This window comes from Humulus lupulus, chromosome 9 (assembly GCF_963169125.1).
Source record: "Humulus lupulus chromosome 9, drHumLupu1.1, whole genome shotgun sequence".
Lineage (NCBI taxonomy): Eukaryota > Viridiplantae > Streptophyta > Magnoliopsida > Rosales > Cannabaceae > Humulus > Humulus lupulus.
In genome coordinates, this window is record NC_084801.1 from 64,559,392 (window position 1) to 64,583,729 (window position 24,338).

Here is a 24,338-nt window from a genome sequence, read left to right on the forward strand (position 1 = left end):
GTTATTTCAGCCCCACCAGAAGTCGGTATGAATTTTGGGGGAGCTGAAATGGTGCTAGTTTCATGTAGTTGAGGATATCAACAAAATATTGGTCTACGGGAAGGAAGGCCCCCACCTTTAAGAGCTCGTCACTCCAGGCTGCAAAGTCTTCCTAGAGGGGTGTACAACTCCGTTCCCCTTCGAACGGAGGTCGGGCAATGAGGACCCCTAACCCGACCTCTATGTTGTGGCTTAGCATTATTTTATTGACCCTTCCTTGGGTCGTTATGTTGGAGACGATCGTCTCTGCCTCGAAGAATGTGTTGGTGTCAATCATAATCCCCTCTCTACCACTAGGCTGAAATGAGGAAGAGGAGATTCAGAGACAATCTCTTTTCCCTTGTTGGTTTGTTGAGCCAACGAGCTAGGTGCATTTTTCTTGGGTACAGTCTTCTTGGGTACACACTTCTTGGGTATGCTTTTCTTTGGTGCCATTAGATCACCTAACAAACAAGAATGACAAGCCATTTAGTAGGAGACCTAAGAATTTGTAAAGGTTATGACATGGATGTACAGGGGAGAACGATATCTATGATATACGAGTTGAGTTAGTCTCAGCCGATTGCGTGATCCCATGCGCTACCCTACGCTACACGCCTCGATTTCCCAATAGATCCTTGATGTTTAGGGATCTGTGTGTCAGAAAATCCAGCCACTACTGTCCTTGGGGGGCGGTTTAGAAAAAAAAACCACCCAAGAAGCGTGTTCCCTAAGAAATCTGATTTTTGAACCCTAACCTTTCATCTTCTATAACCCGAATGGGTATTTCCTAAAATTTTCCATAAATTACCCAAATCTACCTAGAAAATACCCAGTTTCGTGAATGTCATAGTTTTAGGAGATACTCTAAACCTTCTCAGTAAAACTAAAGTTGAAGCCTATGTGCCAAAAACATTGAGAAAACACGCTAATATTATCTATGGAAAAACGTGGGTGAGCATGATAAATAAAACACAGAAATCATTAAAGAAGAAAAAAATTTCTTCGAAATGATAAGACTTATAGTGTGATCATCGATAGAAGAAGTAGATTTTTCAAGGAAGAGTTTCTGGAAGACTCCTGAGTAATCGAACAACTGGGTTTCACAGAGATTTTGGAACAAAAGATTTTTTATTTTCTTTTCTGTGAGAAAGAAGAGGGGTTTGAAAGTGTAGACGAGAGAAGATGAAGAAAGATTTTGACTAAAAGGGGATGAATTGTGGAAATTGTCTACCCTATTTATACGTAAACTACATAAATCAATTTGAGCCATCCGATTTGGTCAGTACAAGATCTGAGGGTTGTGTGCCAAAGGACAAAACGACGGCAAAAGGTTGACAAGATAATTTGTAACGACCCCAAATTCAGTATTAAGGCTTAAGGGCCTGGAGTAGTGTGCCTGGAGGAGGGCATAATGGGATTTTCTGTGTGACTTTAATGAGTTTAATGTATGATTATGATTTAATGCACGTTATATGACTATTTGATTATTTGAGATGCATGACTATGCGAATTAGTAGGCATGTAGACCTGATTGTTTTAAAAAGAGCATAATTGTAATTTGGCCATTTTAGGGCATAACTGTGATAATTGTATTATGTGATTGGTGCCATGTGAGTGTGGTGTTTTTATCAGGATGCACGCATCGAGACGGTCCTAGTGAGCCAATTAGTCTAAAAGTCACAACGGGATTTTTATACCCGGCTCAGGAGGAGCCTAGGGGTACTTTAGGAATTTCGTAAGTTGAAGTGAGAACTAATGGTTATAGTTTTGGCGATTGAGTAACTTGTGTAACCGTTTGTAACTACTTTGAGTAACAAGTTTTAAGATAGAAAGTGGTAGAATTACAATAGAAGTGAAAGGACTTGAGTGCCCTTGAAGGTTTAGTTAGGAAGGGTTATTAGGAAGGGGTAAAATGGTCTTTTGGCAAGGGAATTAGACAACTTTCAGCTGGGATATGGGGGTACACGGTTTGGTCATTGGGTCATTTGGTGTTTTGATAAAAATTGAAGAGGAGAAAAAGAAGAAGAAAGAAGAGCTAGGGCAAGTAGAAGAAAAAGAAGAAGAAGTGTAGAGGGGCCTGAAGTGGGAGTCTAGGAGGAGATCAAGGAAGATTTTGGGTGAATTCTCCACTTAAGGTATGGATTTTATACACATTTAAGTTTGGTTTCTATTTTGATTTGAGGAATTTAAAGCATGAGTTAAGCTTTTTAAGGTTTTGGTTTGAGTTGCTGAAATTAGAAATCAAAGGGTGGATTTTTGGGTGTGATGGTGTTTTGATCTTGATTCTAGTATCTATAGGTTGTTAGATGGTTCATATGAGGTTTTGATTTGATTTTGGGGTTTAAGTATTTGTTTGGGATTATTTGTAGGGGTATTGGCTCGGGGAAATACAGAGGAAAAACCTAGTTTTCTGGGTTCGCGAAGGAGCGCCGCGGCGCGAGGCTGTTTATAGTCAGGGGGGCTTTCTGACTTCTCTGGGCACCGCGGCCCTTGCGGGTAGCGCCGCGGCGCTACGCCTTTTTCAGGACTTGAAATTTTGAAAATTTGAGCTTTTGCTCCCGGGGTTCGGGGGATGTTTCCAATGTTTTGTTTTAGGAATTTGGGAGTCCCGAGAGTGCGGGATTGGTCCCGGTAAGTGGTTTTGGGTTTGGTTAGTATTAAAAGTGTTTTATGTGTGTTGTGACTAGGATTTCGGAAAGGCTCGAGCTAGAGGATCGTGCTTGTGATCTTGGTGCATCGGAAAGCTCGGGATACAGGTAAGAAAACCGTAACACCCGAGAATAGGGCATGGGCCCACAGTGTGATTGCAGGGCATGGCCCTAGATTGTATTATGTGTAAATGTGTAATCTTAGATGAACTATTATATGAATGATTGTTTTTTTAAAAATGTATTATACGTGCGATTATAATGAAATGAACGGCTAAGGCCGAGAGCAGCGAAGGCCGGGTACGGCCTTGGGGCCGGAAGTAACACTCAGCACATGGGATGCTTATAGCCATGGTGGAACCCAAGGGATACATGAGTTATCCTTGCGGTAAGGACCGAGACCCCAAGCTTTGGTAAGGCCTCTGGGGCGGCATGGCCGTGCTTGTTTAGTCTGATGGTTTTCCTATTTATCAGTGGATTATGTCAGCTATATTATTTGTATATGTTATGTACTATTTGGGTTTTCTTGCTGGGCTTCGGCTCACGGGTGCTCTGTGTGGCAGGTAAAAGCAAGGATTCAGTCAACCGGCCATGAGTATGGAGAGCGTGGGGGCGGCGCGTACATGTTCGGCCTGCCCGACTGCTTTGGTTGGGGGCGTTTTTGTATATGGCTGTATTAACTCATTCTTTTGATAGTTAACCTGGTGTAAATATATTTTTGAGTTGTAAATATTTTGTAAACCTTATTTTGGGATCCCAGATGTTTGATACTTAACGTTTTCAATGAAACTAAACATTTTCAAAGAGTACAGCCTTAGATTCTGGTTTATTCACACTTTTGGTTTTAGAAACTGCGTAGAGTCAGTCCAAAAGCACGATTTCTATTTTAAACTCACTGAGTAACGACTCTAAGGTAGTAGGGCGTTACAACTTGGTATCAGAGCAAGCCAAGGTTTATTGGTTCTGGAGATTGACCGAACATGTACGCACGCTGCCATTGAAAAGCTCGACTCAGGGTTGATTGGTATGGTCGATTGATATATACATGAATATGTGTTTAATGCTTTGTGTGCCTGCCTAGATTGTTATGAGCATGATGAGTGAAATAACATATGCATGATGCCAGGGCAGGGCCCGTTGTGTGCTGTATGATATCTATATGTTTTGTTGGATTGTTAATTTTGGTTGTTGTTGAGACTGAGAGGTGGAAATTGGACCTTGTTATCATGCCTGATGAGCGGTGTCACTAATTGCAGGCATTTAGTTGTAATGCCTCGCCAATCATCGAGACTCCGTGGCATTCAGGCCGAGGATGACAACCTGGGTCAGGACCCTCCACCTGCTCCTCAAAACTGGTAGCAAATTTTAGCCAAGATGGAGGCTAGGTTGAAGAGAACAGAGGAAGAGCTTAGTCAGTTGAGGCAACCAGCTCCTCCACCAGCCACTGGGTTACCACTACAGCCGAGGGTAGTACCAGCTCCGGTTCAACCTGTGACTGAGAACAGGTTGGAAAGACTACATGAAAGATTCAGGAAACAACAACCTCCTACCTTTGAGGGCGAAGCAGACCCACTGCAGGCTGAGCAGTGGATGAGTACAATTTCTGTAATCTTGGACTTCATGAGGGTTGAAGGAAAGGATAGGGTTGATTGTGCCAGTTATATGCTTAGAAATGATGCACGAATATGGTGGGATGTGGTAAGGCAGCGAAGGGATACTGCAACCATGACTTGGGAGGAATTCAAGAGCATTTTCAACGAGAAATACAACAGCGTAGCCGTTCGAGCTGCGAAGGCTGATGAGTTTGTCAACCTGACGCAGAACAGGTTATCCGTCACCGAGTACACCCTAGTATTTAACAGATTGGCGAAGTTTGCGCCAGAGCTAGTGCCGACTGTTGCGGCCAGAAGGGATAAGTTTATACGGGGATTGAACGTAATGATCGCCCGCGATGTGAGTATTACACTGGCTCCAGAGACTACTTATGCGCAAGTGGTAGACAAGGCCCTCACTGCTGAGAGGGCTGAGGATCAGATCTGGAAAGATAGCGCTGCTAGGCGCGATACCAGGAGGGTGGTGCCTTCTTCTTCGGGGCCTAGTCGGGGCAGCGGCCCCAGTGAGCAGAAGAGGAGAGCACCAGATTCATTTGCTCCTTATGGTTCTGATAGGAGGGTTCGCAGCTCGATGGGTGGCCGCCAGGGCGGAAATGACAGCTGGAGGAGCTTTCCGATGTGTCCTCGATGCAGGCGACGGCATCAGGGCGATGCCGGACTAGGGCATGTTTTGTTTGTGGGAGCACCAGCCACTTGAAGAAAGACTGCCCGCAGGCCAAGAAAGAGGAACCAAGGCAGGGAGACAGCCTCGTTCCTGCTAGGGTTTTCACTTTGACTCAGACTGAGGCAGAGGCCAGTCCCTCAGTGGTCACAGGTCAGATTTTTAGCGCTGGATCCTTGTTTACTGCATTGATTGATTCTGGTGCTACGCACTCATTTGTTTCTGCTAGGGTGATTGATCAGCTTTGTAGACCTAGTATTTTGTATGCTAGGGGTTTTCAGACTTTATTGCCTACAGGAGAACTGGTAGTCTCTAGGAGGTGGGTTAGAGCATTACCAATAGTAGTAGACGGTAGAGAATTGTTTGTTGACCTGATTGAGCTAGATATGGACGATTTTGATATAATACTAGGAATGGATTGGTTAACGCGGTATGGAGCAACAATTGACTGTAAGCGATGAATGGTGACCTTTGAACTAGAAGGCGAGGCACCCTTTGTGTTTGTGGGGATGGTGAATGGACCGCGGGTGCCTCTGATCTCAGCACTGAAGGCTAGGGACCTGATGCAGGAGGGTTGCATAGGATTCCTAGCGAGTATTGTAGATTCCTCCAAGGTGGCGATAGTGGGACCGAATGAAACCAGAGTGGTCTGTGAGTTTCCAGACTTGTTTCCATCAGATCTGCCGGGATTGCCGCCACAGCGGGAGATAGAGTTCGTCATAGAGTTGGTTCCGGGAGCAGAGCCAGTATCCAAGGCACCTTACAGGATGGCTCCGGCTGAATTAAAGGAATTAAAGATTCAGCTGCAGGAACTACTGGATTTGGGGTTTGTCAGACCGAGTTTCTCGCCATGGGGTGCTCCATTATTATTTGTTAAGAAAAAGGATGGATCGCTCCGGATGTGCATTGACTACAGGGAGTTGAATAAGCTGACCATCAAGAACAAGTATCCATTGCCTAGGATCGACGATTTATTTGATCATCTTCAAGGGAGTAAAGTGTTCTCGAAGATTGATCTCCGATCAGGCTACTATCAGTTGAGGATCAAAGAAGAGGACGTACCAAAGACTGCTTTTCGGACACGATATGGGCATTATGAATTTCTGGTTATGTCCTTTGGATTAACCAATGTCCCAGCGGCATTTATGGATTTGATGAACAGAATTTTCAAGGATTATCTGGATAAGTTTGTGATTGTATTTATTGATGATATCCTAGTGTACTCCCAGTCGAAGACAGAGCATGAGCGTCATCTGCGCCTGGTATTGCAGCGGCTAAGAGAGCATAAGCTATATGCTAAGTTTAACAAATGCGAGTTCTGGTTATCGCAAGTTTCATTTCTAGGCCATATTATCAGTAAGGATGGGTTACTGGTCGACCCAAGCAAGACGGAAGCAGTGAGAGATTGGCCTAGACCCAGCAGTGTTCCTGAAGTTAGAAGTTTCCTTGGACTAGCAGGTTACTACCGGCGGTTTGTAGAGGGGTTCTCCAGAATTGCTACTCCATTGACAGAGTTGACAAGGAAGAAGACCAAGTATGTGTGGACAGATCGATGTGAGAATAGCTTTAAAGAGCTGAAGCGGCAGTTGATTACTGCACCAGTGCTGAGCCTGCCAACAGATGATGAGAAGTTTGTGGTCTACTGTGACGCTTCTAGACAGGGTATGGGATGCGTGTTGATGCAGGCTGGGAAAGTGATAGCGTACGCACCAAGGCAATTAAAGGAGTACGAGCAGAGATATCCCACGCACGACCTGGAGTTAGCTGCAGTGGTATTCGCACTTAAAGTTTGGAGACACTATCTGTATGGAGAGAGGTGCGAGATATACACTGATCACAAAAGTCTAAAGTATTTCTTTACCCAAAAGGACTTGAATATGCGCCAGAGACGGTGGCTAGAGCTGGTAAAGGATTACGGTTGTGATATCCTATACCATCCTGGGAAGGCTAATGTAGTGGCTGATGCATTGAGCCGGAGGGGCCCAGGACAGCTGTATAGTTCGAGGCAGATATCTGACAGACTAGCTGGAGAGATGACCAGAGCAGGTATAGAGTTAGTGGTTGGTAGGTTAGCCAACATTACTCTCCAGTCAACACTCCTTGAGAGGATTAAGGAAGCACAGGGAATGGACCCCCATTTAGTTGAACGTAGAGAGAATGTCCTAACTGGAGCAGCTAAGGACTTCTCTATTTCTGAGATGGGTTTGTTTAAGTACAAAGGACGGATTTGTGTTTCGATTGATCCAGACATTCGGCAAGAGATTCTGGACAAGTCTCATACCACTCCCTACTCCTTGCACCCAGGTTCTACGAAGATGTACCATGACTTGAAGGTTTTGTATTGGTGGTCAGGCATGAAGAGGGATGTGGTGGACTATGTGGCTAGATGCTTAACCTGTCAGCAGATTAAGGCTGAACATCAGAGGCCAGCAGGATTATTACAGCCTCTAGGGATTCCCGAGTGGAAATGGGAAGATATTGCCATGGACTTTGTGGTTGGATTGCCGAAGACCGTGGGTCAGCACGACTCGGTGTGGGTGATTGTGGACAGGTATACTAAGTCCGCCCACTTCTTACCTGTGAGAACAACTTATACTGTGGAGCAGTATGCAGAGCTTTATGTGAAAGAGATTGTTCGGCTTCATGGGGCTTCGAGGTCGATAGTATCTGACAGAGACCCCACTTTCACTTCCAAGTTTTGGAAGAGCCTACAGTAGGCAATGGGCACGCAACTTCGGTTTAGTATCGCTTATCATCCTCAGACGGATGGACAGTCTGAGAGGACAATTTAGATACGGGAGGACATGTTACGAGCTTGTGTGCTGGATTTTGAGGGATCTTGGAGTAGGTATCTCCCACTGATTGAATTCTCGTACAATAATAGTTATCAGGTGACTATCGGAGTGGCTCCGTATGAGATGCTGTATGGAAGAAAGTGCAGATCACCGATTCACTGGGATGAGGCAGGTGAGAGAAGGTATTTAGGTCCTGAGATGGTTCAGAGGACCAATGAGGCACTTAAGTAAATTAGAAGATCCCGTATGCTCACCTCCAAGAGTCGCCAGAAGAGTTATTCAAATCAGAAACGCAGGAGCGTAGAATTTCAGGTTGGTGATCATGTATTCCTCAGGATTTCACCCCTGAGAGGAGTAAAACGATTTGGCGTTTGGGGCAAGTTGAGTCCCAGGTTTGTTGGTCCATTTGAGGTTCTAGAGCGAGTTGGGGAGGTGGCTTACAGGTTAGCAATGCCTCTTGCTCTATCAGGGGTTCATGACGTGTTTCATGTATCCATGCTCCGGAAGTACGTATCGGACACTACTCATGTGTTGAGCTATGAGAACTTGGAGTTGGATCGAGATTTATCATACGAAGAAAAGCCTGTTCAGATCCTTGATAGAAAGGACAAAGTCTTGAGGAGCAAGACCATCTCCTTGGTTAAAATATTGTGGAGGAATAGTAAGGTTGAAGAGGCGACATGGGAACTGGAGTCGGATATGCGGGAGCGGTATCCCAGGTTGTTCAAGTAAATTTCGAGGACGAAATTTTCATGAGGAGGAGATAGTTGTAACGACCCCAAATTCAGTATTAAGGCTTAAGGGCCTGGAGTAGTGTGCCTGGAGGAGGGCATAATGGGATTTTCTGTGTGACTTTAATGAGTTTAATGTATGATTATGATTTAATGCACGTTATATGACTATTTGATTATTTGAGATGCATGACTATGCGAATTAGTAGGCATGTAGACCTGATCGTTTTAAAAAGAGCATAATTGTAATTTGGCCATTTTAGGGCATAACTGTGATAATTGTATTATGTGATTGGTGCCATGTGAGTGTGGTGTTTTTATCAGGATGCACGCATCGAGACGGTCCTAGTGAGCCAATTAGTCTAAAAGTCACAACGGGATTTTTATACCCGGCTCGGGAGGAGCCTAGGGGTACTTTAGGAATTTCGTAAGTTGAAGTGAGAACTAATGGTTATAGTTTTGGCGATTGAGTAACTTGTGTAACTGTTTGTAACTGCTTTGAGTAACAAGTTTTAAGATAGAAAGTGGTAGAATTACAATAGAAGTGAAAGGACTTGAGTGCCCTTGAAGGTTTAGTTAGTGTTGACGGTGAGAACTCGTCAACGAAGTTAAGTTGGAAAAATTATCAAACTAAGATCACTAATCGGAAAGCTGTAAAAACTTGAACAATAACTCAAGAACTAGGATAGAACAATAATGGAGAATTCAGTCTTTCATTCACACTCAAACCTCTGCTACAGTAAAATTTCCAACCCCTTTTCAGGTGGTCTTAGAGTTCATTTTATAGTAGGCTCTAATGGCCTTAGATACATGGTTGTCCAGGAGACCAAGAGGTACATATGTACTGTGTCAGGGGAGTGGCTTCAGAGGTTGTGGTCGTACATCCCGTAGAGGAGCAGATGTCGGGAGGATGTCTCCACTACTTGTCTGTACCCGTGCCTGATGGGTAGTGGCAGGTGTAGTGGCGCAGGAGGTAGTGGTGTCGATTCTGTCCTCTTTCCTAATGCTCCAACTACTCGTCTATCAAGAGTGTCAGGATCATGCGTACGGTCCTAACGGTCGTACCCCGTACAAGATTGTACCAACATGATCCTTTGGAATTATTCTTAGGCCTTTCCCTCCAAATGTCGAAGTCATGGTTTACCCTTAGAGGAGACATCCGCTTGAAGTGTTAGGGGCGAAGAATAGGCGTGTGCGTGATGCCATCTCACGAGGCCACTTGGTGTTGGACCTCATGCGCGCGGCCGAGGCATGGTTGGGGCACCATTTCGCGAGGTGCCTTACTAGCGAGGCCACCACTAGCGAGGCCACTACTAACGAGGCCACCATGCTCAGCGAGACGCTCTGCCAGCGTGGCCACCATGTGTAGCGAGGCCACCATGTGCCGCGAGGACACCACCAGCGAGGCCACCACCAGCGAGGCCATCATCAGCGAGGCCACCATCAGCGAGGCCACCACCAGCGAGGCCACCATCAGCGAGGCCACCACCAGCGAGGCCACCATCAGCGAGGCCATCAGATGCCACTAAGGCGTGGCTTCGCTAGGTACGTGGTTGGTGCGGGACAATGGGAGCCCGAGGGCATCGCGGCCCCATTGCGTAATTAAGTGCTTATGGGGCCTTAGTGAGTGCCTTTGATCCTTCGAGGGCGTGGAATTTTGAGCCTCGACACTTGTCCCCCAGTCTATTAGAGTACCTTTAGGTGCTCTTGTAGACTATTCACCATGATTCCTATAAATAGGCCCTCATGCATGGCCTAATATTTACACTCCGTCTCTTTAGCTTAGTGGCATTTAGACCCTTGCTTCTTTCAAGAGGTAAAGGGTTCAATCCTCTACAACCACACTTTTTCCCTAGTTTCATCTTCTTTTTTTTTTTTTTTATATGAGCTAATTTCTTGGTGTATCTATTTTATGGCTAACACACCTTTTTGGTTCATTCTTGCAGACGCGCACTTTCGACTCTGTGGTGCTTTTTGCTACCTGACCTTCTTCGGATCCCGCCCTCGCTTTCTTAATCGCTTGCGGTATATTTTCTTTCCTTCTCCCTTTGATTTATTTATTTTTTATTTTATCGGGTTCAAACTAGCAGTACTCGGGATGGGGTACATTCGTCTGAGCTTGTAGTGAGTTTGACCATATGCACGCCCCTCCTCCTCGTTGTTTTTTTTTTCTTCTTTATATATACCCTGTAATAGGCCATTTAGGGCATTTGCATCTAGAGGTCTTAAGCCTATTCCTTTGTGTTTTGTAGCCTTCCCCTCGTTTATATGTGAACTTCTTTTTGCTGTTGGGACGTGGTTTCATGGCCAGTGACGGCCCGTCCGACATACCCCCAAAGGCTGAGTTTATTAACCTGTCCTCAGACTCAGAGTCCCCTGAGGGCAACCCTCACCAGGACTACGACTCTTTAAGGCAAGCCCGCATCCGCCACCTCGAGTGCATGGCCGATCTTAGGCATAAAATTTGGGTGGTGGAGAGCGAAATTGACTCGGTGTCGAGATGAGATGGAGGATGTTCACCCCTGGGCCTTAGTGACCATATAGTGCGTCTTAGGATGACCCTTTTTGAATTGCGGTGGGAGGGACACATTCCGCCAGAACCTCCTACTCCCTCTTCGCCTGATGACAGTCATGGGGCTGCTAGATCCTCTCCCCAGCCCCTAGTCTCAGTTTATCCTACTTAGTGCTTCCGCCATCGCTCCCTCGATGGAAAACTCTTGCTAGGAAGAAAAAATGGAGGGTTAAGTGTTCTGCCACTTCCTCACATATTTCTTTTGATTTTGCAGATATGTCGAAAGCACGCAGGCAGGTGTCCGCCCAAGAAGAGGACGACGCCCCCTACTGGCGTCCAGTCTAGTGTCACACGTGTCTTCGAACAAATTGAAGGCAATCGTGAAGCACTACCGAGCTCCTCCAGAATACGCCCTGCATGCTCCTCAGGAGGCCTGCCGGGCCGACCGCCCTGAGAAGGGCTTTGTGGCTTTGAGTGAGCAGATTTTGAAGGCGGCTGGCACCATTCCTCTGCACCCGTTCTTCGTGGCAGTTCTCAACTATTTTGATTCGGCCCCTCTTCAACTGTCGCCCAACAGTTGGTTGACTTTAAGTTGCCTCTTCATTTGGTTCAAGGATAATGTCCAACGCGCCCCGACGGCGCAGGAGGTGCATTCCTTGTATAACCTTATGGGAGTGCCCAAGTCCAAGGGCTTCTACTATCTGCAGAAGGTCAACAGTGAGCTTCCCTTAATAGAGGGCTCGGTGTCCAACACAGGGCCTTGGAAACAAGACTTCTTCTGGGTAGAGGGGCCTCTCTCGGTTCGTGAAGGCTTTCGCGCCGGCCCTAGTAAGTATCCTGGTCTTTCTCTTTTTCTTATTAGAACTTATTGTTTTGCACTCTTGCGTGTACTGACATTGGCGTGGTTCTTGTAGGGCAATTTGCTGATCCCTCGGTCATTGGGCCGGAGGCGGAGGCCATAGGCAAACTCCTTGCTGCAGACTCCGCCCTAAAGACGGTAGCAGTCCTATTTACTGTGGTGAATCTCAACCGCCACCAATTGTCCCCGGTCTCTAACCCCAAGTTCCTGTGGTCAGTTACTAGGTCTAAGAAGGCTATGGCTATGCCGGCTGGGCCGTCCTTACACGATGGTGAGGCTAAGGTGGAGATGGAGGATGTTCCCCTCGAATGTGGGGGGTCTCATCAGCGCCCCCTATCCCCCGGAGGATGCCCTCCTTACGGTTCCCATGACCAGGACATGGCCTGTCAATCTCCGGACTCGCAGGCCGCAGCGGGATGTTACGGTCCTCCTGGCCTTGATGGCAATGACGCCTTCCCTCAAGTCCCTCATGATATTGGCTTGCTGGATGCTGATTATGTCGACCTCGCGGAGCCCCCTTCTAATGCACCAGGGTTCCAGTTTTTCCCCTACCCTGCGCCTCCTCCTGCTTCGGTGAGTGGGTCATCCGTTCCTGTCCAACCAGATGTTCCTATCGTGGAGGCGGAGCCTTGGGTGACTAGGATGGCCTCATCCTATGCCCAGCGTTTCATTCAGATTGCCTTGGACCTCCCTACCTCTGACTGGAGAGGTCTAGGGAATGTGACCCAACCAGATCTTGGGGAAATCCTAAGGCGTGCCGCGGCCTGGGTGAGGTCTTGCACCTTGTGTTGATTAATATTATGTATAGGTGTACATGTGTTTTCCTTTTTGTTACTTATTCCTGACGCCATTGACTTTCTTGTGCAGATCTACATCGTGTCCCTTCGGAATGCCGACACGTCCGGCGTCCTCTCTGCATCTACTGCCGAGAGGGATGGCCTCATGGCCCAGGTTCAGGAGCTCAAAAATGAGCTTAGCGCAACCAAGGTCCAATTGTCAAAGGCCCGGACTAAGTATGCCAATTTGGACTCAAAGAGGGATAAGCTGAAGGCCAAGATCAAGGAGCTAAAGGGCAAAGCTAGATGCTTGGAGCGCGAGCTCCGGGGGGCCAAGGCCACTGCGACCGCGTCGCAAGTGAGGGTTACTCAACTGGAGACTGAAGTTGAGGCCCTTAGGGCTGAACTACAGTCGGCTCAGGAGAAGGTCGCTTCCTTGGAGGCGGAGATGGCTTCCTGGGAGGTGGCGAGGGCTTCCTGGGAGGTGGCGAGGGCTTCTTTGGAGGCGGAGAGGATCATAACTGAGCGCAAGTCTATAGATCGTGCTCTTTACAATGTGTGGAGGCAGGATCCTAACTTTGACTTCTCCTCTTTTGGCGAACAGGCCATTGCCCGAGCAGCTTGGTGGAGTGCTCACTATGGGAAGCCTTGAAGTAGTCTTGCTCTTTTTTTTTTTTTTTCTTTTTATTTTGTAACATCATTATCAGTGCAACTTTTCTGTTGTTAACTCTTGTACTATCCCAAGAACTCCTTTTTTTTAATGTATAAATACATATGTTGCTGTTTATTTCTTGTTCTATTGCATTCGAGGCCCTTTTAAGCCCGGGGTTTAGTTGGTTCCCCTCTTTTATCTATCAGGCTGGAGGTCCTTTGGAGCCCATGTGAAAGGGTTCGCTGGGACCTCTTTTGGTGCCTCTTGGTTGCTTTTATAAGGATATTTTGACCCCTTGGGTCTTAGTTATCCTTTTATGTTTTTCTTGCGCGCGCTTATTATTTCTTTGCGAGAAGCGTCCTTCTCGTCGTTATTCATAGTACTATTTTTGCAAGGGTCTCCTTTGGGACCCTTTTTGGCTAGGCGGCTTGGTGGCCGCTCTAGACTTATTATTATTGTCGTCATCATGCATTTTTTGTAAGTTCCTATGGCCTCCCTTTGTGTTCATAAGGGTAGCTAATCCTTGTGATCCCAAGGGATGCCTTGTAGGGACTTCGTTTGAGGCCCTAGTATAGGGGGTCTCTTTGGTTTTGGGTTACTTCCTCTTGATAGAGGGCCCTTTTTAGGATACTCTTGGTAGAGGGTCCTCTTTTTTTTTTTTTTTTTTAGGGGCTTCCTTTTTAGGAGGGCTAGGGGTCCTCTTGGTAGAGGTTCCCTTTTAGGGGCATCGTTTTTAGGAGGGCAAGGGGTCCCTTTTTAGGATCCTTTGCTAGCTGCCTGCTGTCGCCTCCTATCCTGCCCCCCAAGTGTCTGGTGAAATTTATTTCGGCAGGCACTTTGGCTGATGCCCACGTAGCGAAGGAAAATAATACATGAGGTTGAACAGTTTTACCCACAACATGCAGTTCCATTCATCACATTCATAATAAACGGTCTCATACAAATAGTTGCAATGGTACATATGAAGTTTTTATATAAGACAAAAATAAAAGACTCACACCTACTTAGGAGGCTATCTAAGTAACCTCTTTGATTTCTTCCTATCATATTAAGGCAGTGTGCAACACTTGTTCTTTTTCCATCGAACATGGGCGCCTTACTGGTAGTACTTCCTCAGGTGCTCTGCGTTCCATGCTCGGGGTATGAGGGTGTCGTCCATGCGAGCCAGCTTGTAAGTGTTCGGGGGGATGCACTGAGCAACCTGGTAGGGCTCCTCCCAATTCACCCCCAGCACTCCTGCGCCTGGGTCTCGTGTGTTTGGGAGTACCTTCCTTAGCACTAGGTCACCAACTCTGAAAGTTCTCTCTCGCACCCTCGAATTGTAATACCTTGCGGCGCGCTGCTGGAATACCGCCACCCTCATTTGGGCTTTTTCTCTCTTCTCTTCCAGAATGTCTAAGTTTTCAGCCAGGGCTACGCGGTTGGCTTCGTCTCCATATGCCCGTATCCTGTGGGACTCGACTCGCATCTCGACTGGGAGCACGGCCTCGCACCCACAGGCCAATGAGAATGGGGATTCCCCAGTAGTCGTGCGTGGGGTGGTTCTGTAAGCCCACAACACATTTGGTAGCTCATCTACCCAGGCTCCCTTCATCTTTTCCAGCTTTGTCTTCAGGTTCTTCTTAAGAACCCTGTTTATGGCCTCCACTTGCCCATTGGCCTGGGGGTGCACAACCACAGAGAAACTCCTCTTTATGCCTCTTTCCTTACAATATTCATCGAAGGCTCCTCCCTCGAACTGGGTACCATTGTCGGAAATAATCTTGTAGGGTACTCCATATCGACACACAATGAATTTGTTGACGAAAGAGGTGATGTGCTTGGCGGTTGTCTTCACAAGGGGTTCCGCTTCTACCCACTTAGTGAAATAATCCACTGCTACCACCGCGTACTTTGCTCCACCCCTGCCTGTAGGAAGAGCGCCGATCAAGTCTGTCCCCCAGATAGCGAAGGGCCAGGGGCTGGTCATGCCGGTCAATTCGCTTGGGGGTTTCCGAGGGTAGTTGGCGTGCCTCTGGCATTTGTCGCATTTCGTGGCAAAGTCATGCTCATCTTTCTCCATGGAAGGCCAGTAGTATCCTTGTCTCATGGCCTTCCTAGCCGTGGAGGGTCCGCTCTCGTAGTTGCCGCACTCTCCCTCATGTATCTCCTGTAACACTTTCAACGCCTCCTCTTCTTCTACACACCGCAGGAGTGGCATTGAGAATCCTCTTTTGTAAAGGACCCCATCTACCAGGGTGTATCTTGCGGCCTTGTACACCAACCTCCGAGATTCATTTTTATCCGCAGGCAAGGTTCCTTCTTCCAGGTACCTCTTGATTGGCTCGGTCCATGATTCCCTCGGGACACTAATCATGTGCACGTCTGCGCCTTCGATACTGGGTTTTGGTAAGTACTCCACGGGTATCGATTCCAAGACATCACTATCCTTGGTAGATGCCAGCTTTGCGAGTGCATCGGCATGGGTGTTCTTTTCTCTGGGGATTTGCTCTATAGTATATGCCACAAACCGTCCCAGATAGCCCTTCACCTTCTCCAAGTAAGCTGCCATCTTGGGTCCCCTCGCCTGGTACTCTCCCTTTACTTGGTATACTACCAATTGAGAGTCGATGAAGATTTGGAGGCGCGTCACTCTCAGTTCCTGGGCCAAACGTAGGCCAGCTAAGAGCGCCTCGTACTCTGCTTCATTATTGGAGGCCTCAAACCCAAATCGGATTGCGCAATACATTCTATGTCCCTCGGGCCCAGTCATCATGATGCCCGCTCCTGATCCTCCTTCATTTGACGCCCCATCAACGTGCAAACTCCACTCTTCTGAACCTCCTATCTCCTCCTCCGTAACAGGCTGCTCTTCTTCTTCATTCCTTCCTTCACTCGGCTGATGGGTGAGTTCTACTATAAAATCTACCAGCACCTGTCCATTGATGGAAGCCCTCAGAGTGTATACAATATCAAACTGACTTAGCTCAATCGACCATTTCATTAGTCTCCCTGAAGTCTCTGGCTTATGTAAGACCTGTCTCAAAGGACTATCTGTTAAGACTTCAATTGTATGTGCATGGAAGTAAGGCTTCCACTTCCTCGAAGCCACTACTAGCGCATAGGCCAGTTTTTCGATCTCTGGATACCGGTTCTCCGCGTCCACCAAACGTTTGCTGATATAGTATACGGGTTGTTGCTGCTTCTTCTCTCCCTTAACCAGGGCGGCGCTGATGGCATGCTCAGAGACTGCCAAGTACAGGTACAACTTCTCGCCCTTCTCTGGCTTTGCTAACAGGGGCGGCTTCCCCAGGTGCTCTTTCAGCTTGACAAAAGCTTCCTCACATCTTTCATCCCAAGCGAACTTTTTCCTCCCTTTGAGGATGTCAAAGAATGGGAGGCATTTGTCGGTGGACCTTGAGATAAACCTATTAAGGGCCGCCACCCTTCCTGTTAGGCACTGCACCTCCTTCTTATTCTTTGGTGGGCTCATCTCTATGAGTGCCTTTATCTTGTCAGGATTGGCCTCGATGCCTCTGGAATTGACCATGAAGCCCAAGAATTTTCCTGAGGATACCCCGAAGGTGCATTTGACTGGGTTCAACTTCATCTGGTATTTCCTAAGCGTGTCAAACATCTCACCAAGGTCTTTGTTGAGCTCTGCTGCTACTTTGGTCTTCACTAACATGTCATCCACATACACCTCCATATTCCTTCCTATCTGATTGGCGAACATTTTATTCACCAGCCTTTGATAGGTGGCTCCCACGTTTTTAAGCCCGAAGGGCATCACCTTGTAACAGTATAGCCCTTTGTCTGTAATGAATGATGTGTGCTCTTCATCTGCCGGGTTCATTGGGATTTGGTTGTATCCTGAGTAGGCATCCATAGAACTTAGTAACTCATGTCCTGTTGTCGCATCTACTAGCTGATCTATCCTGGGAAGTGGGAAGCTGTCCTTAGGACAAGCTTTATTCAAGTTCGTGAAGTCGACGCAAGTTCTCCACTTCCCATTCAGCTTCGGCATGAGTACTGGGTTCGATACCCACACAGGGTAGAAAGACTCACGGATGAAACCGTTGACCTTCAACTTGTCAACCTCCTCCTTTAACGCTGCGTATCTTGTTGGGTCTAGCGCCCGCCTCTTTTGCCGGACAGGCCTTGCTTCTGGGGAGATGTTCAGGTGGTGACACATCACACTGGGGTCTATGCCGACCATGTCCTCATGACTCCATGCAAACACGTCTAGATTATCTTTCAAAAATTTTGTCAACTCCTCCTTCACGTCACCTTGCAGGCTTCTCCCTATCTTCAATTTCCTTAAGGGTTCCTTCGTCACCGTAACCTCCTCTACTTCTTCCACTGGTTTTTCTCTTGACTCATCCACGACTCGAGGGTCCAGCTCCTGCAGGCCCCCCGTGGGCATACATAGCGCCTCATGTACCACCATGGCCATTGGCTCGCGCGGTTTTACAGGCGTGCGGAGTGAGGTGTTGTAACACTCCCTCGCCTCCTTCTATTCTCCCTTCATACTTGCGACCCCTCCTGGAGTCAGGAACTTGACAACCAAGTGATATATTGAAGTTATGGCTTTCAATTCTCTCAGGGAGGGTCTCCCCAATACCGCGTTGAAAGCTGATGCACAATCTACTACAACAAAGTTAGACATGATTGTAGTCTGCCGGGGTTGCTCCCCCATGGTGAGTGTCAATTCGATCATTCCAAGGGGATCCACTGAGTCCCCTGTGAACCCGTATAGGGACGACTGGCAGGGCTTCAGGTGACGAATGCCCAGTCCCATCTTTTCCAAAACAGGGCGATATAGGATGTCCACCGTGCTCTCGTTGTCCACTAGGACTCGATGCACACGCATATTTGCCAATTGAACTGTCAACACCAGTGGATCATTGTGGGGAAAGTGTACCCCCTGTGCATCCTCCTCAGTGAACGTTATCGAGTCGTTTTCCCCCTTGAAACTCTTCGGGGGTCGTTGTTCTAAACTCATGACGCAGGGAGGCGGACTTCGCCGAGCCTCTCTCGCATATCTATCTCGCCCCTTCCTAGAGTCTCCCCCAAATCCTGGACCTCCAAAAATGGTTCGGACCTCCCCCTGTATTTCTGGGGCTCGCTCTTGTGCCTGGGGTGTTGTGGGCTCGTCTTCTGGCCTTTGCCTTTCTCTCCTGACATAGCGGCCCAAGTGCCCCCGGCGGATAAGCTCCTCTATTTCCTCCTTCAGGTGGATACACTCTGTCGTGGTGTGTCCGATGTCCTTGTGGTATTGGTAGTATCTACTGGGGTCTCTTTTGGACCGATCCTTTCTCATTGGTGGGGGCTTTTTGAAGGGCACTCGATCTTCGTTGGTGATGTAAATATGCTCCCTGGTGTCTGTGAGGTTCGTATAGTAAGTATAGGCCGTTGGCCTATGATCACCCCCTCGTTTGGTTTTCCTCTGCTGGTCATCTCTTGGCCCATCGTACGTCCTTTTCTTCTTTGCTACATTCGATCCGTCGTTAGTTGAGGGCTTTGCGTGGGCTCCTCCTTCCCTACCTTTAGGTTTGCATGGCCATCCTCCACACGGATGTACTTCTGCGCTCTCTCATAGAAGTCATCTAAGTCGGTGACTTCCCTCTTCAACATGTTGTCCCACAACTTGCTTCCTGGGAGCACTCCTGCGGTAATGGCCATTTTTAACTCTCGGCACGTTAGGCTTCCCACTTTTGCGGCCTCCATATTGAACCAATGAATGTAGCTCTTTAGGCTTTCGTTCTCCCCTTGCTTCACGTTAGCCAGGCTGGTACCAGGCATCGTGTAGTCTCGCACGACATGGTGTTGCTGGAGGAATTCGTCAGAAAACTGCTGCCAGGACCTGATGGACCCCGGCCTTAGTCTTTTGAACCATTTCTAGGCTGGTCCCTTCAGACTAACAGCGAAGCAATGGCACCTGGTGCCACTTACGATCCCTCTCACTTTCATCAAATCATTAAACGCATCTAGGTGGTATTTCGGATCCGTGTTCCCTTCGTAAGGGGTCATATTGGGCTCCTTAAAATTTGCAGGGAGTCGGATTGCCTGAATTTCTCTCACAAAGGGCGACTCATGGTCGAAGTCCTCCTCAAAGGCCTGGCCGCCTGACGCGGTGACGATCTTGCTCCGCAAGCTCCTCATCTCCGTGTCTAGGTCCTGTCTCCTCTTGCTGAGAGTGTCCCTTAAAGCGGACGGGCTGAGATCCGCCTTTCCCTTGCCTTCTCGAGGCGCCACAGGGGGCGTGGTCCCTTTGCCCGCCCTCTTCTTATTAATCTCCTCCCGCAAGTCTGAGGGTGTTCTTTTGGAAGTGACCTCATCCTCATGGCGAGGGGCAGCGTTGTTCCTCGGCGCTGGCTTCGGGGCTTGCTTAGGCGGTTCGGGGTGATCGCGTTGCTTCGCGCGGGGGGTGTTACTAGTTGAATGTCGGGTTCTTCCATCATCTACCGGTACCGTGGTCTCCACCCTATCCTTACCCTTCTCCTTCCTCTTAGGCAAGGTTACGCTGGACTTACCCTACAGCAGGCCCTTAAGGACCTCTTGCATGTTTTCTAAGGTGGTTTCTAATCTTTGGTTCTTGCGGTGGAGCTCACATATCTCCTATTCGTAAAACCGGGATTTCGAACTCGAGCTCACAGAGTGGACCCGGGGGTGCTTGTCAGCCCTACGGGCAGAAGGGCCCGGGTCTTGCCGGCCGAAGTTCGGTGCCTGCGGCGGTTTTGGAGGAGGGAACTCATCAGCGTGTACCGGTGGTGCTCTTGGAGGACTCCCTCCAGGTGGAGAGGCCGGCGATGAGGCCACCCTATCACCTCCGTGAACCTCAGGGTCTTTCGGGGGCTCCACGTCCCTGGGTGGAGGAGCATCCTTCATGGAGGCCTTCAGCTGGACTTCTACCTCCCGCGTCTCCCTCAGTCACTTCGAGCGTCTTGGCATCTTCTTCTTGTCGGAAACAATGGTGGAACAGTAGCTTGAAACTAACGTTCCCACAGACGGCGCCAAACTGTTGACGGTGAGGACTCGTCAACGAAGTTAAGTTGGAAAAATTATCAAATTAAGATCACTAATCGGAAAGCTGTAAAAACTTGAACAATAACTCAAGAACTAGGATAGAACAATAATGGAGAATTCAGTCTTTCATTCACACTCAAACCTTTGCTACAGTAAAATCTCCAACCCCTTTTTCAGGTGGTCTTAGAGTTCATTTTATAGTAGGCTCTAATGGCCTTAGATACATGGTGGTCCAGGAGACCAAGAGGTACATATGTACTGTGTCAGGGGAGTGGCTTCAGAGGTTGTGGTCGTACATCCCGTAGAGGAGCAGATGTCGGGAGGATGTCTCCACTACTTGTCTGTACCCATGCCTGATGGGTAGTGGCAGGTGTACTGGCGCAGGACGTAGTGGTGTCGATTCTGTCCTCTTTCCTAATGCTCCAACTACTCGTCTATCAAGAGTGTCAGGATCATGCGTACGGTCCTAACGGTCGTACCTCGTACAAGATTGTACCAACATGATCCTTTGGAATTATTCTTAGGCCTTTCCCTCTAAATGTCGAAGTCATGGTTGACCCTTAGAGGAGACGCCCGCTTGAAGTGTTAGGGGCGAAGAATAGGCGTGTGCGTGACGCCATCTCGCGAGGCCACTTGGTGCTGGACCTCATGCGTGCGGCCGAGGCATGGTTGGGGCACCATTTGCGAGGTACCTTACTAGCGAGGCCACCACTAGCGACGCCACTACTAACGAGGCCACCATGCTCAGCGAGACGCTCTGCCAGCATGACCACCATGTGCAGCGAGGCCACCATAAGCGAGGCCACCACCAGCAAGGCCATCATCAGCGAGGCCACCATCAGCGAAGCCACCACCAGCGAGGCCACCACCAGCGAGGCCACCATCAGCGAGGCCACCACCAGCGAGGCCACCACCAGCGAGGCCACCACCAGCGAGGCCACCATCAGCGAGGCCACCATCAGCGAGGCCACCACCAGCGAGGCCATCATCAGCGAGGCCACCATCAGCGAGGCCACCACCAGCGAGGCCACCATCAGCGAGGCTACCACCAGCGAGGCCACCATCAGCGAAGCCACCTCCAGCGAGGCTCTCACCAGCAAGGCCATCATCAGTGAGGCCACCATCAGCGAGGCCACCATCAGCGAGGCCACCACCAGCGAGGCCACCATCAGCGAGGCCAACATCAGCGAGGCCATCAGATGCCACTAAGGCGTGGCTTCGATAGGTACGTGGTTGGTGCGGGACAATGGGATCCCGAGGGCATCGCGGCCCCATTGCGTAATTAAGTGCTTATGGGGCCTTAGTGTGTGCCTTTGATCCTTCGAGGGCGTGGAATTTTGAGCCTCAACAGTTAGGAAGGGGTAAAATGGTCTTTTGGCAAGGGAATTAGACAACTTTCAGCTGGGATATGGGGGTACACGGTTTGGGCATTGGGTCATTTGGTGTTTTGATAAAAATTGAAGAGAAGAAAAAGAAGAACAAAGAAGAGCTAGGGCAAGTAGAAGAAAAAGAAGAAGAAGTGTAGAGGGGTCTGAAGTGGGAGTCTAGGAGGAGATCAAGGAAGCTTTTGGGTGAATTCTCCACTTAAGGTATGGATTTTATACACATTTAAGTTTGGTTTCTATTTTGATTTGAGGAATTTAAAGCATGAGTTAAGCTTTTTAAGGTTTTGGTTTGAGTTGCTAAAATAAGAAATCAAAGGGTGGATTTTTGGGTGTGATGGTGTTTTGATCTTGATTCTAGTATCTATAGGTTGTTAGATGGTTCATATGAGGTTTTTATTTGATTTTGGGGTTTAAGTATTTGTTTGGGATTATTTGGAGGGGTATTGGCTCGGGGAAATACAGAGGAAAAACCTAGTTTTCTGGGTTCGCGAAGGAGCGCCGCGGCCCTGTTCTTAGGCGTCGCGGCGCGAGGCTGTTTATAGTCAGGGGGGATTTCTGACTTCTCTGGGCGCCGCGGCCCTTGCGGGTAGCGCCGCGGCGCTACGCCTTTTTCAGGACTTAAAATTTTGCAAATTTGAGCTTTTGCTCCGGGGGTTCGGGGGATGTTTCCAATGTTTTGTTTTAGGAATTTGGGAGTCCCGAGAGTGCGGGATTGGTCCCGGGAAGTGGTTTTGGGTTTGGTTAGTATTAAAAGTGTTTTATGTGTGATGTGACTAGGATTTTGGAAAGGCTCGTGCTAGAGGACCGTGCTTGTGACCTTGGTGCATCGGAAAGCTCGGGATACAGGTAAGAAAACTGTAACACCCGAGAATAGGGCGTGGGCCCACAGTGTGATTGCAGGGCATGGCCCTAGATTGTATTATGTATAAATGTGTAATCTTAGATGAACTATTATATGTTTGAATGGCTATTTCAAAATGTATTATATGTGCGATTATAATGAAATGAACGGCTAAGGCCGAGAGTGGCGAAGGCCGGGTACGACCTTGGGGCCGGAAGTAACACTCAGCACATGGGATGCTTATAGCCAGGGAGGGACCCAAGGGATACATGAGTTATCCTTGCGGTGAGGACCGAGACCCCAATCTTTGGTAAGGCCTCTGGGCGGCATGGCCGTGCTTATTTAGTCTGATGGTTTTCCTATTTATCAGTGGATTATGTCAGCTATATTGTTTGCATATGTTATGTACTATTTGGGTTTTCTTGCTGGGCTTCGGCTCACAGGTGCTCTGTGTGGCAGGTAAAAGGAAGGAGTCAGTCAACCGGCCATGAGTATGGAAAGCGTGGGGGCGGTGCGTACATGGCTGTATTATCTCATTCTTTTGATAGTTAACCTGGTGTAAATCTATTTTTGAGTTGTAAATATTTTATAAACCTTAGTTTGGGATCCCAGATGTTTGATACTTAACGTTTTCAATGAAACTAAAGATTTTCAAAGAGTACAGCCTTAGATTCTGGTTTATTCACACTTTTGGTTTTAGAAACCGCGTAGAGTCAGTCCAAAAGCACTATTTCTATTTTAAACTCACTAAGTAACGGCTCTAAGGTAGTAGGGCGTTACATAATTATTGCAGTCCTCGAAACACGAACAGACGCCAATTGTAGTGTTCCACGCGTCTAGTACTCAAGTAGTGGGCAGGCATTGTTTATTGCTATAGAAGTCTAAAAGTCCTTACTTTGTAGGTCAAAAGATGACGTCATAAGCAACGTGCATGGACTTGGGGGGAAAATGTGTATCCTAATTTCAGCACGGGTCTTTCCCTCAGATCGTATGCAGCTGGCAAATAAATGCATGGAAGAAATAGCTAAGCAGTCCATGTACATTCCATATAGACAGCACGATTTTCAAGATGGTTGTACGAGCTAGGGATGCATAAATTGATATGCATGAGCTTATAGTATTTATTAGGCATGGCCTCCATGATACGAGCTCGGCGGTGTGTTCAGCTCGGGGTGAATAGAACATATGGCATGTCAGGGGATCCTCGAAGACCCGGATACTTTATACGATCGTTTATGGCCAGCCTGTGATAGTTAATGCCCTAGATATTAGCAGTCTATTTATTTCATGATCAGATCATATCCTAGTATAAATTGGAATATTCCATAATAAATGTAATAAATACGCAAATCTGTGATTGACTCACGGGGTTACCCAAACCTTTCCAAGGAATTTCTCTATAAATACTGAGAATATTGGATAGGAAAGGGGACGATTATTCTGTAATACTGAAACTCTGTCAAAATAAAGAGAGAAAAACAGTAATAATATAGACTCGTGGACTAGGTGGATTTTAACCATTGAACCACGTAAAAAGACTAGTGTTCTTGAGAGTTATTTTCTTACTTCGTTTTACCATCAATCACTAATTCAACCATTAAACAACTCTAGTTTGGGGGCTGGACAGCACGATACACAGGTTATTATAAGACCACCTCTCAGGATAACAATTGAGTTTGAGATTATAATAACCAGATCCAATTTTGGTTGCTCTGAGCTTACTACGAGCTAGGGTTCAGATAGTCGTTGAACACGAGCTCGGGTGAGATATTCAGCTCGTGGAAACTTTGATAGAATGCATATTGAAGGATCCCAAGGGATTCCGAGACTCCTTAT